Source organism: Lissotriton helveticus, chromosome 4_1 (genome assembly GCF_964261635.1).
Source record: "Lissotriton helveticus chromosome 4_1, aLisHel1.1, whole genome shotgun sequence".
Classification (NCBI taxonomy): Eukaryota; Metazoa; Chordata; class Amphibia; order Caudata; family Salamandridae; genus Lissotriton; species Lissotriton helveticus.
Window position 1 is genome coordinate 2,002,348,486 of NC_136063.1, and position 19,410 is coordinate 2,002,367,895.

Below are 19,410 nucleotides of genomic sequence, written 5' to 3' on the forward strand. Positions count from 1 at the left end.
GGAGAGCTGGATGCACGCCGAGATCAAAACCCTACTGAAGAAACCCAAGGCGGACCCCAAGGACCTCAAGAACTTCCGGACAATCTCCCTGCTCCCTTTCCTGGCGAAAGTCACTGAGAAGATTGTCAACCAACAACTGACCCGCTACCTCGAAGACAACAGCATCCTGGACCCATCCCAGTCCGGCTTCCGCAGCAACCACAGCACCAAGACCGCCCTCATCGCCGCCACCGACGACGTCAGGATCTTGATGGACAAAGGAGAAACAGCCGCCCTCATCCTTCTGGACCTGTCGGCAGCCTTCGACATGGTCTGCCACCGCACCCTAACAGCACGCCTCCATGATGCCGAAGAGAAGGCCCTGGCCTGGACCACATCCTTCCTCACCGGCAGAACCCAGAGCGTCCGCCTCCCACCCTTCCACTCCAAGACCACCGAGATCATCTGCGGCGTCCCGCAGGGATCTTCCCTCAGCCCGACGCTGTTCAATATCTACATGGCCCTACTCGCCCACGTCGCACGAAAACACAACCTCAACATCATCTTCTATGCCGACGACACCCAGCTGATCATATCCCTCAACAAAGACCCCCACACCACCAAAGCCAACCTCCACAGACGAATGAAGGCTGTTGCCGAATGGATGAAGGACAGCAGGCTGAAGCTGAATTCAAACAAGACGGAGTTCCTCATCCTCGGCCTCACCCCATCAGCCTGCGACAACTCCTGGTGGCCAACATCTCTAGGAACAGCCCCAGAACCCACCGACCACGCACGCAACCTAGGGATCATCCTCAACTCTGCACTCACCATTACCAAGCAAGTCAATGCCGTCTCCGCATCCTGCTTCAACACCCTCCGAATGCTCCGTAGGATGTTCAAATGGATCCCCTCTGACATGAGGAAAACCGTGACCCAGGCCCTCGTCACCAGCAGACTGGACTACGGGAACGCCCTCTACGCAGGAACAACAACCAAGCTCCTGAGACAGCTGCAACGCATCCAGAACACATCGGCATGACTGATCCTCAACGTCCCCCGATGCAGCCACATCACACCCCACCTGAGAGGCCTGCACTGGCTCCCCGTCAACAAGAGGATCACCTTCAAACTCCTCATCCACGCACTCAAGGCCCTACACAACGCGGGACTAGCATACCTCAACGACCGACTCAGCTTCTACACCCCCACCCGCAGCCTCCGCTCTGCCAACCTCGCTCTCGCCTCAGTCCCTCGCATCCGAAAGACTACCGCCAGAGGCAGATCCTTCTCCTACCTCGCCGCCAAAACCTGGAGCACCCTCCCTACCAACCTATGACAGACTCAGGACCTGCTTGCCTTCAGAGGACTTCTCAAGACCTGGCTCTTCGATCAGTAGCAGCCCCCTCCCCCAGCGCCTTGAGACCCTACGGGTATGTAGCGCACTTTACAAATGCATTGATTGATTGATTGATTGATGATAGCTGGAAATGTAGGCATAGGTAGGCTAAACACTTACAGTGAAGTAGAGTTATTGTTCATATGTAGGAGCATGACTAGGAATGCTAAAATATTTCTTGAAAAATTGACAGAGCTTGCCTCTGCAATGGGGATTGAACTAGGGAGATCAAAAGAACTACAGAAGCCCTATAGAACAGAACTTACTGATAAAGATTTGGAAAATATGAATGTGTCTGGAAGGAAATTGCTGATTAAAGAGTTAATGACCATTTTACAGAAATGGGAAGACTTGGACAGATGGAACACTAGGTGGACAAAGAAGAAGGAGGAAGCACTGGCAAATTGGATCGCATCTGAATATTTACTGAAAGAATAAGGAAAGACAGAGAGATTGTGCCCGATGAAAGAAGTTCCTGGGGGAGGGTATGTGCATGTTCCATGGAGTCAACAGGATATTTTGTAATTTATTAATGATTTTCCCAAGTTGAGAGAAAAACCTGTTGAATGGTACAAGCAGGTTGAAAGGTTTGTATAGGTTTCCAAGGTTTTGTTGAACGATTTGGATGGTCTGCTTGACATAATGGTACCTACTGATTAATGGACAGAATGTAAAACCACAGTTGATTGGCCTAGTGATGAGTACCCAAGAGACTCAAAAACAGGAGCCCCTTCAGATGAGTTAATGAAGAAGTCTCACCAAGTGATTGCATTCTTGAAAGGGAAAATTACACCAAAATAAACAGATTGGGTACAAATAGATAGAACAACTCAAGACCCAAATGAGTCTGTAAATGCTTCCTCGCACCGTCTAAGAACCTCTTTGGAACTTGTTCTATCTGCTCTTGAAACTGGTGCTCAATCTCTGCATGAAAAACAAATCATCTGGTTATAAAGAACGTAGGTGTTTGATCAAGCTAGCAGGGCCAGACCTGTAAACAAAAGCAGCCCTGGCAAATGTTGGCAGACCAGCCCCCATATGGTGTATAGCGAGCGAGCCTGACCACTGGAAGGAGGGAGCTTTGCATATAAAATACTGTTCTGTGATCTGCATAGTACACACGCTTTGCACAGGCATATTAACGCTCTATGCTACCTTAGATAAGTCAGAGCTGCCACTAGACAAAACTCTGATCAGCAAGTACATGAACACTAGAGTTATCTTGGCACTCTTACTGTTGGCTGAAAACTGTTGGACATACAAGGAACTCTGCTGTCCTTTTAAAAAAGCTGCACCACTACAAAACTGGCCCCCAGTAACAAAAGTGACACCCTCCAACCTTCCAGCCTCCCAGGGCAACACCCGATGCTAGGCAGAGCCAGTCCGGACTTGCATGACCGACGTCCTAAATGAGTATAAGAAAGGATCTCCTGTTTGCAGCACTTGGTGGCATAATGTGCATATCCATTATGTGCATTCACTTTTTTTCAGCCCTTGATTATGTAAATATCATGCAGATCATTAACTCGTTTCCTAGGTTTTCTGCAGCTTTTGAAGTTGTTGGAACTCAAAAACAATATCTTCTTCCTCAGCCAGTGGTGGAGGTTCAGTGCTGCAGTTTTCTGCCTTTTCACTTAGTCATCATCCTTTTTAGGACAAATGATACGGATATTCCAAAAATGTTTAGCTCTACGAAATGGTGTCTTACAATGGTAGCTTCCTGTTTGTAGGCCATTTAGACCAAAAGGTCTGATTATCTGGCCACAAAAGGAAGAAAAATTGTTGCAACTGCCCTGTGTCCTGAGGGACCCCTTGGCACTCATGGAGTAGAGCCAGAGGGAACCCCAGAGGGACAAAAAAGAATCACTTTTGTGTTATACCATTGTGCTGCCATCACCCACTGTGGGTTAGGGACACAGATGGGGATGCTGACTGTCTTCTCCATGGCAAGGGAGGTGAATAGGTTTTAATATAACAAAAGGGTGTAAAAAGTGTTTTAAACACACAGCAGTGGCAAACTGACAAAAAGTAAAATTAAAGTTGAAAAAGGGGAGAGATGGGGAAGAATGGGGTGGATGGTGATGGACATGGCCCTGGGAGCTAGAAATATGATGATAGCAAACCAGGAACAGGCTGGAGCAAAACAAACTGGGAGCGTGCTTGTGCAATGCTAACTGTGCTCGTTTTAATTTGGGATGCACAAAAGTGATGGCAGTGCACTTAGTGCAATTTCACATAATTGTGTGTCATCTTTATGTAACTGTGCCTCAATAGGCAACTTTCACAAACCCCTACTTGTTTCTATTGACTTTAGTCTTGCTTTGCAGATATAGTGGATTGTTTACCCAATTGGTTCTTTTTTCCTCTATTGAAGGATTCAAGGATAATCCATGGCTTCAATAGAAACAGTGGTATGGTGCAGCAACATTTTCATGCCATCGGGAAGGTGGGACTTTGTTTCCATGCATTACAAATACAAAACCAGAACAGCAAATCCCATTACAATTTAAGTTGACTTTAGTAAGAAATACAACAAATTTTCATTTTTTGAGACCATGGGTTTGCTATATGCAACTTAAGATCATAGCTATCCTTGTCATCAGCAATGCTACAGCAAAGGAGGTTAGATGGTTTTGCTGTGGTTTCGCTTTTTGGGGACTTGTTTGTATTTCAGCAATAGCTTTTGGTAGGGCTGAGCAGCAGAAGAGATGTCCAGAGGAAACTGCTTTGCAGAGTAATTAAGAAAAAGTTCTCCATGCTGAGGATTCAGGATCTACACCCGAATTAATTGTGTGGCAGTTATTCACGATACCTGCTAACGAAAAAAAAGCTGTCATCAAAATATATTCCATGCACATTATGTTAAAAAAACTGGTTTGGGGAAGACATGGCAAATATTCTTTTTAACATCTTTGATGTGCAGGCTTCTTAAAATATAAATGACAATTTAATGCAGCGAAAAGAAAGAGGGATTCTGAACAGGCTGCATCTGCCTCTACTGCCACATTCCGCATGCTATATATGCTGGTGACAGATTGTTAGAGGATGTCCTTCAACAAGTGCAGGATCAGAGTGACATATGATTCATCACTACTGGTATGTACATCTTGGTCTGCAAGACAGTTACTTACAATGGAGACCATTGGAGAGCAGAGAGTACATGGAGAAATAAGCGTATCAACAGCAGCATATGAATCATGTAAACTTACTAATGGCAATATCGGGTCACTAGTTCCTGCTCCACAGTTGAAGTTGTGTGACTTTTAGGGCTATATGTAGGTAAATCTCATTTACCGATTCATAAATACCGAATTTTACCGATTCGGTAAAATTACCGATTCGGTAAAATTACCAAAAATGTACGTTTTTCTAGCCCCTACATCTCCATAGCCCTTTACCGGTTGGAAACGGCCGAAAATCTGTATTTTCGTCCATTTCCGACCGGTAAAGGGCTACCTACATCTGGCCCTTAGTTCCCCAAAAAATAAAAACTGGAAAAAAGATATAGAAGCATTTTAAGAAAATAAAAAAATGGGCGACAAAACTCCCAATACCGGAGTAAACATGCAGACTCTTCTTGGCAATGCAAAGACAGTATTTACCACAGTCGTGCTCAGGCTATCTCTTTGGTTTTATTCAAATGCCTGTTCGCAGAGAGGCCTTTTTATGCAAATCAATAAAAGACCTTATGACACATAGTAAATAATAGCTGACTTGCATGTTACAGATTTAACCACTTGGCTGCTAAGGTACATCCCCCTCTTCCCATTGACTTTCCATTGAAATCAATGGAAACTCCATGACGAGTTACCCTTGTCATTAGCACTGAAGGGGTTAAGCTGAAAAAACACTCCTAGACATGTGACCTCATAACCCTGAATCCCTGAAAAACGATTACAAATTCTTAATTATACTTCTGACAATGCTTCATGACAGAGCATTACTTGGCCTAAGAATGTGTGTGTGTTTCTTGGTGTACACAATTTACTTAATGTGTGTGCTGGCAGGAGTGTGTGTTGGCAGCATTTTGTGCCTGAGACATTTGTGTGCTCAGAACTTAGGGGCACATTATGATGGCAATGGGACGGGCGTCCATCAGCCATCACCGCAGGCAGCTGACAGGCTAATAATATGTTGGCAGTCATGCCCGCCTACCCTACAAAGATACGACTGCATTGCAGGTGGTTGTAAAATGCATTTTTCTACTGCAACGTCTGTTGCTGCCTAGAAAAAGTTCCGAAGCACAAGCCACCATAGAAAAAGGTGCTTTACTAACATCCATGCACTGTGTTCCAGGCACCAAGTGGAGCCTGGAAAATTGTGCATGGATGTGCAAGGGGGAACATGTGCCCCCCTGGCCACTTAGAAGTGGCCCACAGGGCATGGATGCACAAGGCTTTTTCCATCTGCCTTTTCATGGGGGTGGGACTGTCATGAAAAGGCATTCAGAAAGGGACACCGTGATCCTGACGGCAGTGCCTGAGCAGGCACAGCTTCCATTCAGGATCACGATTCTGACAGCCGCCCTGACGGGATCAGTAAATCCTGTCAGAGGTGGCGGTCCATCCCGAAAGATACAAGAGTCCAACCACCTGCATCATAATGTGGCGTACGCCCGAAGGGCTGTCTGTTGGTTAGACTGCCATCAAAGGCCTATTGATGGCAGTCACACCAGCATTGTGATGATGCCTTTCATTTCTTCCCTCTACTCATTGTTTAATGAAGCACCTTTGTGCTCTGGGCTAATTCGATTATGAACCCATTATCTAATCAGACAACAATCTGTTTGCAGGCACGAGGTGTGGGGGGGACTTGTGTGCTGATGTCATAAATGTTTTAAAGTCTATTAGACATGAGGTGGCATTTAACTGAAAACCCTTTTGCGTTTCCTATTCCACTACATTCTTAAGTGAACTTTTCACCTTGCTCGTGTCAATGTGGGAGTTGGGCCTCAGCTGGTTTTTATTCAAGAACAGCTGTGTGGTTTCTACTTGGACTTGATGTTGCAATATATTTTCAGGTTTCATATCTTCTACAATGTGTTAATGTTTTACATTTCCTACAACATTTTACTTTAGAATGAACTGTGATGGTTTATTTAAAGATAATATGTATGCTGTATTTCATCTATGTTTAAAAAAAGGGGGGTTGCCCTAATACTCCACACGCACCGGGGCAATGTAAACAGCAAGAAGCATAACTTGATGCAGCGGAATCGATCAAAGAATTATGATCATTTCTAAACCTGAAGGAAACCTTAATTAATCCCTCAAGTGAAAAATATTCTCCTCAAACCATGTATCTTATTGGAAAAACACTCACACCGGTCTGTGATCCAGATGTTTGTCTCTATGTATATATTTTTCAAAAATCCCATCAAATATCTACATATACATACAATAAGTTGATACTTTTTTTTATATATATATACATTCAACATATATAAACAATCATATAATATCTTCAGTCTCACAAACAATATTTTACCAACAATCGTTCGCAACCCATATCATCAAGATAGCCCTTCTGGCAGCACAAATCAGGGGAATAATGCCTCTCAACCCCTTTCTATATTAGATGGTGCTGTGAATTTCCTTTTTAATAAGAGTTAGAATTATAAGGGCTTCTTTTATCTATCAGGTTGATGCGTTTCAGCCTGTTTCGTCTGGGCCTCATCAGGACTAGGGACACAAAGGAAACCTAAAACAAATAAAGTACAATCCTTTGTATTTACATATACACATATATACAAATATATACAGGCTTTTAATCATAGGAGATTTACCACACCCCAGAGAAGGTCCACCAAAAGCTTACCACAATGTGGTTATTTCTGTGGACACAAAGGGCAATAGAAAGTGCAGACACACTTAATCATATCTCATATATCCACCGTGTCAGTCTCACCCAACAAAGCAATGTGAAAGGGTAACAGTGTGTCAAGTAGACAGAATAGTGACTGAATAGGCCAGAAAAAGTCTAGAATCTATACCAAAAGGACCGTCAAGGCCCAAGACTCTATTATACACCACCAAGCGTGTCAAGGTGCAAATTACATGATGCCTGATAAATACCTGCCTGTCAAAGGTGTTTGCCAGGTTCAAACAGAATCAATTGAGGTGCAACTCTGAAAAGTCAGAAATTATCTTTTTGGGGCCACAACCCAGGTGAGGAATGGCATCAATGGTGGCCACAGAATATGTCTCCCCCTAAAAGTTCAGTAACCACCGTGAAAAACCTCGGAGTGAAACTGGACGTGGACATGTCCATGAAGTCCCAGGTCCAATCAGTGGCCGACACATGCTTTGGCCTACTAAAAATATTGGGGAATTTCCTCCCATTACTCCCAGTTTCTCAAAGGAAAACAGTAGTCCAAGCATTGATTATATCCAGGCTTGATTATGTCAATGTTTTGTACTTAGGCCTCCCTGAACATCTACAAGGCCGCCTACAAGTGGTACAAAATGCGGCGGCAAGGGCCATACTTATGGTAGACCTCAGGACACATATGACCCCTCACCTAAAGTCCCTGCACTGGCTTCCGGTGCGCAAGAGGACAAACTTCAAAACACAGTTCTAACGATCAGACGCCTGTGTGCGAGGAACCGCAAACTGCCGAGACGCTGCTGAGAAAGCCACCGCCCCGAGAAAATGCTGCAGAGTTGAGGAGCCTGTTCACGGCTCTTGTTCCACCTTTGCTCCCCCCGCAAGTCTGCTATTTGCAAGTGGCCGCGGGGGTTGAGCGAATAAGAGTGGTTTTCGCTGTGTTGCACGGAGCTGGAGTCGGGTGCGGCTCGGTTAATTCGGTGTACAGTGCTGCCACGGTGTTGCGGTTCTGTGAGGAAGAGCCGTGAGGGGCGAGCGGCGCGTGGTGTGTGGTTGAGTCCAGCAAACTACTGCACCAACTACCGCACTACCACACTACCACTGCCGCTGAGCAACGGGAAGAGCAACAATCAGCCAGGAGGCCAGCGAGGCCAGCACTCTGCCCTCTGCTATGCAAGAATGATTTAGGGAGGGCTCGGGGATCCCTGAGCACAAGAAAACTTCAAAGACAATGAGGGGTGTAACTGGAAGAACTGTAACTCCAAGAGTTTGGTTTTGGTCATGTTGATGATGTCATTGAGAACAGTCTCGGTATCATTCAGAGAAGTGCTGGGAGCGCTTTGAAGATGCATGGACTGGTCGAGTCTCTGGCGGCTTTGACCTGTCCGCAATCAGGAAGAAAACCTCTGCCTCAGGAAGAGTTGCTGAATAGGCTGCGGGAGACACTTGACCCTTGCTTTGTGATCTGGAGCTTGTGGGCTGCTTCTAGCTCTTGACCGAGGAGAGACTGAGGGGGTGCTGCAGTGGGTCATGCCCCCCCTTCTTCTTGAGCAGGACTTTGCTGTGTGCTGCATCCTGTACCCCAAGGGCCCGAGGGGAACTGGCTCCCTGTTCGGAAACACAGGAACATAAAAGTTTCCAGGAAGTCTCAAGTGGCGCGGTGGTGGGACCGTGTCGTGGCAGCCTGAGACCGCCGATGGGGTGCCTAAGGTGATCGTAGGCACCCGGAGCGAATCAAGACTCTGAAGCGCAGGATGCAAGTCTTGGTGTGGCTACAGGTGTTGGAGCACCTGTGGAGTGTGGGCATTGTGGAAGAGAGCCGAGATTTGGGATGCGCAGGGGGTGTGTGTCGCAGTGCAGTACAGGCACTGGTGGAGAGTGCTGGGACATCATGGGCACTAAGGGGAAGTGAGTCTACGACAAGCGGATCTGCGTGTGGTGGAGAGGTGAGACTCAGATGCGCAGTGTATGTGTCATGGTGCGATCCGGGCATTAGTGGAGAGCGCCGGAAGACCGGGTGCTTCAGGAGACTAAATGAGTCTCAGAAGTGCCGGTGGGGCATGTTGAAGGTGCCACTGAAGGTGCTGGTGAGGAGTACCAAGGAGCGGTCAGCACAAGGGAACGAAAAGTCCTAACACCGCTGGAGAGGAGGGCCAAGTGATTGGGCTCTAGAAGGCAACGTGAGGTAGCACCAGTATCATGTGGAAGGCTTTGTGAAAGGAGTTTGTGCTGAACATTGGTGGCCCGGACTGGCAGCCCCACAGGAGCTGAACTATCGGTCCGAGCGCGCCTTACCCATGGTGAGAAGGTTCTGGAGTAAGGCCAAGCCACTGCGGCAGGAGAGGAGAGTGGGGTTGAGTCCCCCCCGGTAAAGTGGATCATCTCCTGGAGGGGGATGCGGGCCCAGAGGGACAATCTCTCGGCATCTCGCTGCTGGCAGCAGTGTGCTCCTGTGGCTCCGGCCCAGAACTCGGTCTGTGCTGGTCCAGGACAGGGCAGTACAGGGGCCAGGGCCTGGAGTGGAACTTGGGTGTCATCATTGATCCGTGTTGGGGGCAACTGGTCGCACACTTCTAAAAACAGTTGTATAACACTTTGCATATCTGCTGCTAACAAACTATTTAACTATTGAACCACGTTTGATACTTGAGGTGCTTAACGAACTCAGGGGTTAGTGCGCTTCGCACTACGTTATGTTTCCATTGCAGGAATACAGGATCACAGCGTAGCGCACTGCATTGATTGTTTATTGCACTGTACTGAATTGCACTGTGACGCATTACCTTATTCCTTCCATGTACAGGGCATGCTGGTGGTGATACACATTGCATTGTTTTCCTATCCAACTGTACGTAATTGCAGCGTGACGCATTGCTGTATTCCTTCCTTGAACAGGGCATGCTGGTAGCGAACCGAGTTGCATTATCTGGTGTTGACTCAGTACATGATCTTGACATACGCATTACATTGTTTCACTGTGGTACTGTACAGGAACCCATCGTTAAGTAGGGCAGTATTTCTTGTATTTTGCAACATGTGTGAATCTAGTGATACGACGTACCTAACCTGCGGAGAACGGTTAAAAGTCAGGGTAACTGTTGGTTAGAAGCAGTGGGTGGGGATTAGGACCACCCAACCCACCGGAAACAATATTACCCAGTGTATATGTGTGGGAGTTGTATCGTGTGGTCATTTTGTATATATTTTTATATAAAGCATACTCGTTTCATAAAAACTCGTGTGGAGTTCATTTGTGGTGACATCATTGGGATTGCTGTGGGCGTGTTGCACATACTGAACACTCGTGCCTTGGAGATAAGCCTGGCTGTTTGTGTCAAGCTACTAAGGGGATGAGCAGAGCTGTCTCGGACGGTGTCCTTTCTTGGGCGAACGTGGGAGCGGGGAGGTCCGGGTCACGCACTTGACAACAACGGTGCACGCGGGAATTCCGGCTTCAAACACAGAGCATATGCTGTGGCATACCCTAGCCGTATATTGGCTATTATTGAAAATAACACATCGCAGGTACTTGACATGGAGTTCATAAATATATATTTATTGATGGCATTTCTCTTACATGAATATTACTGGTCTTCACAGCTTGTGTAAATGAGTTGCAGTGTTCACCCTTAAAGACCACTGCTTAATATTATACAGACGTGCAAATATTGCACAACACAGACAGTGTGGTATGTGAAGAGAAAGGTGAGCAGCCTGCCAGAATATACTGGGATTGCAATTTGAACATGTCTGTCGGTCACAATGAAATTGTGCTGAAAATGTAGTGACTGTGTATACTGCTTTGTGAGTGAGTGGTAGGTTACAAGACCTCAAACTCCTGTGTGGCCTTACTAGATGAGATGTGATTGCGATTTCAACTTTGAGTGATGGGCAGATCAGAATTGACTAAATATATTGATTAAAGCATAAAGGGCACATTTTTAAATGGTATGTGCATATAATTGACACATTTTGAAAGTGGGGCCTGCAAAGTTTTAAAACGTGCCATTCAAATGTGTCAATCTTTGCATTTGCCATGTTGTGCAAAGTTTCCTGGGTTTCACAACTTTGTCCACCTTTGAATAAAGGGGAGGTTTTAGGGACAAAAGAAAAAGATTTGACAGAGAATTTTCTTACAAAAAGTTAGTTTCATGTGAGAATTTGATTATCGAAATAGCATTTTCCTACAAAGCTCTTTTTGATTTAACGTTTTCCCCTCTATTAGTTCTTTTAAACCCTTTGCGTTTCTGAGGAAAGAGCACGGCAATTTCCAACATCCTTAGCTAGAAGGAAAAGCTCAGGTCTAAGATCCGCAGCATACTGCAGTCAAATAGTTGGTCTTATACTTTAAAATATGTGAAAAATGCTACTATCATACGGCACCCCCAGATGATCAGTCCCGTTACAGCTCATTTAGTATTATTGGTACACAAATACATCTATTGATGTTGGCTGATTTGAGTGGTGGAACTTAGACGTTCAAGGCACTCTCTGGTGGAGGTACATTTTTAATATCAACCAATTATAAAGCCCAGAATACCATTCATTGCTTTATTGCATTTATTTAGAACAGGTTCATGCCCTTGAATTACATCCTCTCTTTTGCATTCACAGTGGAAGTAAAAATAATCCTGCTCACATTTCCGTCCTTGAAGATTTTAGTTGCTGCTCTCAATATTGTGGATGCTTTTTAAAGCAAACTGCAAATTGTGGTGAATTCATTAATCAAGTTCTGTCATAGTCTTAATTATGCAGGTTAACATTTCCTACCTAAGGAAAGCAGGTCATGGCGTTTATTCTTCAATGTAATCAATGATATCTTGATCGGGTGAACTGAACGCTAAACAAACCGTCAGGGTGGATAATGAAGAAAATGAAATATCTAATGGCAAAAACAGTTAATATAATAAAGATGGGTCCTACTTTCGGATTTAAAATCATTTATTTTGATCAGCCTTTCATGCAACCATTTTGGAAAAATAAATTACCTTCATTTATTTTGCCTAAAGCCTGTGAGAACAACACAGTTCATAATCTTGCCTGCCAGACACCATTCTCTGCGTGATGTCACCTGGTTTAGTTGCTAAGCAACAACTTGCCATTATTTCTGCGCTAACCTGCATATTTGATTGCATACACGAATTTCCTTGAAATGATCCCCGAAGCAACATTGGATTTTGTTTACAGGTGGTAAAATGCTACTCGGTGTAAAAGACAGATAACGCCACCTCCAACCATAATAGGATGGTGCTCCTCTTGCTAATATTTATTATTATGTCTTCTATTCATTCTCAGTCTACACGCTGCTTTACCGTGTTCTCCAAGAGCATTCAGTGACAAAGGATATGTGTGAGCCCGTCATGATAATCTACCTACGTAGGACCTTTAGTTAATTGCTTTCCTATATCCACAACATTTTTTGGGATCCTGTTTATTAAATAAATACCCAACGTGCTTGGACAAGACTTAAAAAACTGTTTGGATACCCTAAAGCGACTCGCGAGTGTGGAATCTAAACTGGATATAAACGACATTAGCCAATATTTTGCCTGGGAATCGCTTATTTACAGAATCATGCTGCACCAGCTGTAAGTTTAATAAACTGGAAAAATGTAGCATACACGAAGCTGTTTGCCGGTTTACTGAGCTCTGTAGAGCTAGTGGTATGCTAATTTGCAGTTATTTTGACAAAAAATAATGAAATTCCACCGAAATGTTGTGCAATTAGGCTTTTAGAGCGAAATGTGATTTGCTGGTATCTTGTGGGACAATTTGTTAAGTGAATGCATGCCTCACTTAAAAACAATATCTAAGGAGATACCAAAAGGAGAATGGTGAAGCAGAAATGTCTCTCAGTGAGACCTTTTCTCTGTGAACCAGTTTTCTCTTGGTATCTTGCAAGACTTTTTTCCGATTAGGTGCAGTTATGCAAAAGTGTGTAATGCCAAATTTTAATATATTTCAAATGCAATGTGAAATTTGAGAATTTTGAAAATTTCTCCTATGTGAATACACTGTTTGCAAGGGCTGCTCATAACCACATTGCTTGCGGTGTCTTCTAATCCATTGGGGCAAGAATTGCTATAGTCTACCCTATAGATGTGTGGCTGTTAATATCTGTGATACTGAATAGAACAGGATGTATTGCATAGCCTACACATCTGTCGATATCAATACAAAAGATAATTGTATTAAAGTAGAACACTGTTTTATTCGATTATGCTTCGCTAAAAAGTCATCAAATTATGATGTTACTTTGCCACAGTTACAAACTATTGTAGTGGCCATGAACCTAACCTTACAACATCAGCCTAATGGGGTAAACGCTCATCATTTACATTAATGCCTCTTATACATTACAGTGGTTTGCTGTAAATAAAAGAACTTAATACAATTGCTATGTGTCATCTGACCCCATTCAACTACATCATTCAAGCCTCCAATGTCTGTTCCGAATTGGAATTGTTACTCATAGGGCATGTAATTTCTTGTCAGTTGTGTGACTCGCTTCACTTTGTCAGTGACTGTCCACTGTAAATCCTCTTCTAAAGTAGTTGTGATTAAGGCCGCAGCAAATGTAGCTCCTATTTTACAAAATCATTACGTAGCACTGGCCACAAGGATATGTAATAAAGTGATCGAGACATTACATCTGCAGTTTGTGTGGAAGCTCTGTTCCCAGGGGCTCTTAGGCCTTGGTGAATGGACTTGGCGGTCCTCTGTAAATTAGGATACACGCAATGTCACACGGATAGTGTACAAGTGATCATAATGTGCTCTGTCCAGGGTCCAATGTACTTTTCTGCTCAATGCCACCTAGTGTGGACACCTAATCGTGTCTAAATTCCCCATGAAGTCTTTAATATCGCATATATGGAATTTTCAACATATGAACAGGCTTTTTAAAATACAACAACGGAGTTGCCCCTAAATAGACATTATTAATTGCCACATTCATCATGTTTTTTTTTCCTCAACCACAGTAAAGATTTTCTAGAATTTTCATATATCATTTAGCGATAATGCACTTTATTGTGTTCAAAATGCAATACACCAGCAACAGAAAATGTGTGCATTACGCGCGTTGTGTAGTTTAGGATCTCTATTCTGCCATTCCACACATATACAATAAACATGATAGTGTTTGTAGGTTTGAACGTAGTCGAGGGATCTTTAATAGCACTAGAAATGTTTCTTTCTGGACATGTGCGAAACATGATTGATGTGGATTAATGCATACATAACTTTGGGGGTGCCATTTCAGAGTGCACGTTGCACTTCATGGAGCTGCAAATAATGCCTACAGAAGCTGCCTAATTCTTTTTAATATCAGAGTTCTGCCCTTTTTACCCATCCTCCAGACTACTTTACAGACCATTAGGTGAGCTAATGTTTAACTACTTTTATGAATAACAATTTTGCTTCCACAAAATGATAGCTTATTTACTCCCAGTAGAGCCCACTCCTTCTAACCCCCTTCTTTACTTCCATTCTGAAGGGCCCCTTATGCATAGACGTAAATGTTTTAAGCTCATCAACACTAAAACCTGAGTCACATTTCGATTGTTGCTAGTGGTATACTTAACTTGTATTTCAATGCAAGAGAGGATTTTTGCACATTTCTGCTGCTCACAGATCTCTAAAACAACTCAGGTGATCCATTTTATACCTTCACATGATGGATGAACTCTAAGAGATGAGCATCGTTGTAGACAAAGATGTATTTCTTTCTCGCTTCAGAAAACAATTGCATATTGATTGTTAGTCTCGTATGCTCCCTAATTTGTGGCTTGGTGTTGACATGTTGTATGAAAATGTTACTGGAACAGTTTGTCTATTTCCCAAACGTATAACTTGACGTTTGTCCGTTTGCGAGATTCTTATGGCAATATATATATGGTCAAGTAATGAAGTGCAGTGCAGGTAGTCACCTTGCTGGGCTGCACTGTGTGACAGGGAAAGGGCAGAAAGGCACTGTATTGACCTAAATACGGCAAATTCTTGCCTTTTCCCCTGTCATGGTGCTCATTTGGCTGCCTAGTGCCAGCGTGGTGCAAGGGTTCCTGCGCTGTAAGGGGCATTGTTTTTGGACTCACCTTCCTGCACAAAAACAATCACCTGAGGCTTTTTCCTCTATGTGTGCTGCTGCTGCACACATAGAAAGAAGAAAAAAACAGAAGAACTGAAGATATATCTCCTAATTACACCTCCCTAGGGAGGCAAAGGTTTTTGGTGCATTCCCAGGTCCATCACTTCTGGTAAATCAGGGAATGAGTCAAAATCCATTGATTTTGTGTGGGAACACCTGCGTAACAACAATGGAAATCCCTCACTGGTGCAGAGTAATGCAATGCAGCGATTTGCACTGCGTTGCATTACACGAGATTTATGAAGCCACTCAGGGCGGCGCAAGGTGGCCTTGCTTGGCTTCATAAATCTCATTTTGAAGTTGCATAACTACTGTACCACATTGCATGATGCAAGAGTGCCACTTGGCTTATAAATATGGCCCATAGTTTGAACTATTGAAGAGCATATGCTGATCAATTCATTCTAAAGTGTAGGTGGCACTTATGTATGGGCCCGGACACGCTACATTCCATTCAGAAAGAGTTTCTTTAATTTGTCATGTAGACGTACACAGGTACACATTGACAAAGTATCAGGAATATCGATTTTAGGGGCATATTACCAAGGGCATTATCGCCGCTTTAGCGGGAATCTTTACCGCAAAAGCGGCGATAATTTTATCGCCCTATTACCTAGCTGTCGCTAACACCAGTTAGCGACAGCTAATAGGCGATAGCAGGCATTTTGCATGTCAGCGATAATTATCGCTAATGACATGCAAAGTGGGCGTGCCAAGATGTTAGCGACTGAAAACAGTCGCTAACATCACTATCCCCTATTACCAACTTTTGGAAATAATCGCGCTAAGCGCGATTATCTCCAAAAGCTAACGCCTGCCCAGAGCAGTTCTTAGCCATGTTATCCAATGGAAGGTGGATAACATTGCTAAGAGCATTGTCACGATAATGCATGATGATTGCTGATTTTACAGCGAGATTCATGCATTTCCCACGATTTTTACCGCTTTTGAGATAAACCTTGATAATATCAAGGTATCTCAGCGGTAAAAATCGTCGGAGCGCGGCAATATTTTAATGCCCGCTAACCAAGCTTAGCGATAATTATCGCTATAGCTTGGTAATATGCCCCGTAGTTTTTTGTTTTTTTCCGCACTGAACAAATGCACATATTATCTATGTTTAGATAGTAATTGGTAATATTAGCATACACGTAGAAAGTGCATTGTGCTCTAAAAAGCTTGCAAAGTTGTGTTGCTGATGGTTTGCAAAGACAGCTATTTCAGATAAATATGGATTTGCAACAATTGCAAAATAAGTGACTGAATGGAATAGTGGACAAAGAGATGAAGGAAGGAATTATTAATGCACATGATGCTTTGAAGACCAGATGAAGGCAAATCCTACCTTTCCAGGTCAGTCTGGTACATCTGACTTCAGCTTTCAGATGGAGTCTAGAGAATGGAATAGGAATAGATTCTGGCCATAGCATTCCAGAGGTGGAACCCCTTAATCAGGAAGAGGTTACTGCCTTTTTTTTTTAACAAATACTGTTTTGGAACAATGATCTAGCCATGGTCACTTTCACTTTCTCATAGGAAGGCAGCAAGGAATTTTATCCTGATAGTATTATTGACCTTCTCTAGGAACACTCTTGAAGATTAACCAGGATACCTTGAAAGCGTCTTTGTCTCTTACTGGGAGCCACAGAAATACACAGCCCACGCCAGTCACATCACACTATTATGGTCTTACTATGAGTGTTGTAGAACATTAAATGAAAACCTAAACACAAGGCAGCCTTGTACCACATGTTTGGTAATAGTGACTCCAGTGTTCTGACCTCTACCCCTGATAGGAAAATCGGCCTTTTGTACTAATTACTGGTTGCAACAATCTGGTGGCAATTTGCAACCAGTATTTGTGCAACTGGAAAGTATTTACAAAACTGACCTGTATACTAATAGGTCTAATGGCTAAATTCCGATTCACAGAGGGTCGCAATTAGACCTATCACAAGAATAATAATGTGCTAGGTCGATAATTGTGGCTCACTCTGATTAGTGATCTTCACGGGGATGGTGGACTGTTAGGGTCTTGCACACCACTATGTCTGTGATAGTCTTTCAGTAAAGTTAACTTTTTTTTAAAAAGGCAGCTCAGGCCCTTAAAGGAAAAGGGGCAGCATTTAAGAAGAACATATTCCTTTTAAGTTTGCTTTAGAGTTGGCAGTGGGCCCCTGGTACACTGCCTACTCCACTACAAAAATGTCTATATATTCAGAAAGAGTATGGGATATTTAATGCTTTACCACCCCAGCTCGGGAGTAGTGGTGATATCAAACTGTCTTTTCAGAAAAAGGTGGCTGGTGCTGTAACCTCAACTATGAGGTGACCCTGGATAATAATGCCCCAGATAGAATGCCATCTGTTTTGCCAGGAGGGCTCCCGTCTTGGCAGCTGCCCTCCTTCTGTAACTCTACGCTCACAGAGGGCTCACAGATTGTGTCAGAATAATTGTCCAGTGTCATTTATATGTTGAGGAACAGCATATTTACTCCCAAATTACAGTAATTCCCTAATTAGGTCCTTGTCTCTGCCATTAAAAATCTCATCTGATAGTGGACTCAAGGTCTTTCAGGACATTTGCTCCTGCTAATGAGTAAATGACCCTTTTACTCCTGTTATTGCAAATGCTTTCGATCAGAGCTGTGAGATTGCTCCACTCAATCCTTATCATAATCTTACTTTAGCAAACGCTGTGTTTAATACTCTGAAACTATCTCACCATATGCTTCTGCTAGTCACGGCATTACAGTGCATTGTACAGTGCCTTGAAACTCGGATGTGTGTAGTCCGCGCTATAGGAAACAATAAAAAATATTGATATGTCACACGCTGCTAGAGCTCCTTCATGAGTTTTCACCAACCTCCCACCAGCAGATTCATTCTTGTGAGAGCGACAGTCAAATGATATGTAGTTGCAGACATAAACATGCTCTGCACTTGTCAAACCCGATAGGCAGGTTGCTGATGAGTGACATTCACGTGAGCATATGATTTGGATGAAAGTGGGTGCATCTGCTATACATCAATCTACAGGCATACACCTTTAACCATGTACACAACAGAAATGTTGATACTGAATGTGAGCAATGCCAAGCAGGTGTTAAAGTATCACTATCATGCATCACTAAACTGGACTGTCCTTCCTTGTTATAGGCAAAGCAAGAGTGGATCAAAGCTAGATTTTCAGGCGTTCTGCATAATTAAATGGACATATATTGAATGTCAATGAAAATCAAATGTTTAGACCAGTGCTTCCCAAACCTTTTAGACCCACGACCCAATTTTTAGAACAACAAACCATTTTAATGGACATGAAGTGGGCAGTTTTTAAATGAAACTAAAGCATTGTGTGGTAGTACATTGTCATTTAAACACACTATGTTTTACATTGAAATGGCCACTAAATTTGCACAGATATAAAGCTGCACTCATAAAAATATATAGCGCACAAATGCTAATGTGTAGAAATTGGGTTTCTGTGAATATTTATCATTTGTGCATCGCCAAGTAAAGTGTCTTAATTTGTTTTGATCCCAATAAAATCCCCGTTTCTAGAACACTTCAGAATTACCAAAAACATACTTCATTTTTGCTTTCCTAACCGATGAACGCAAACAGTCATTAATTAGGTATTTGTATTTTGTAGTGTGTTGCAAAAAACTGGTGTCCTACATTCTTTCCTTTCACACTCCCTGTATGCACAAAGATTGTCACATAATTCACATTAAAAAATATTCTTACTTTGCAGTCAGAGAAAGTAAACACCAATCCCAATGTTAAAAGAATAAGCAGCAATTTGGGTGAAGACATAGCCTGACAGTTGACTTCTGACTTAAACAGACATGCAAATGTGACAAAATAAGCACAGAATTTAAATGCATCTTTATTTATTGTTCAGACATTCCCAAACCACATAAATTGGAGCAGATCACATATTTTACAGCCCTTACTGACATTACTGCAGAAATGACATGTACATGGCTAATATTATGCACTGAAAACTGCTGTTCCATTGTTTGTCAAGTGGCAATCACAAATAACACCACTCTCT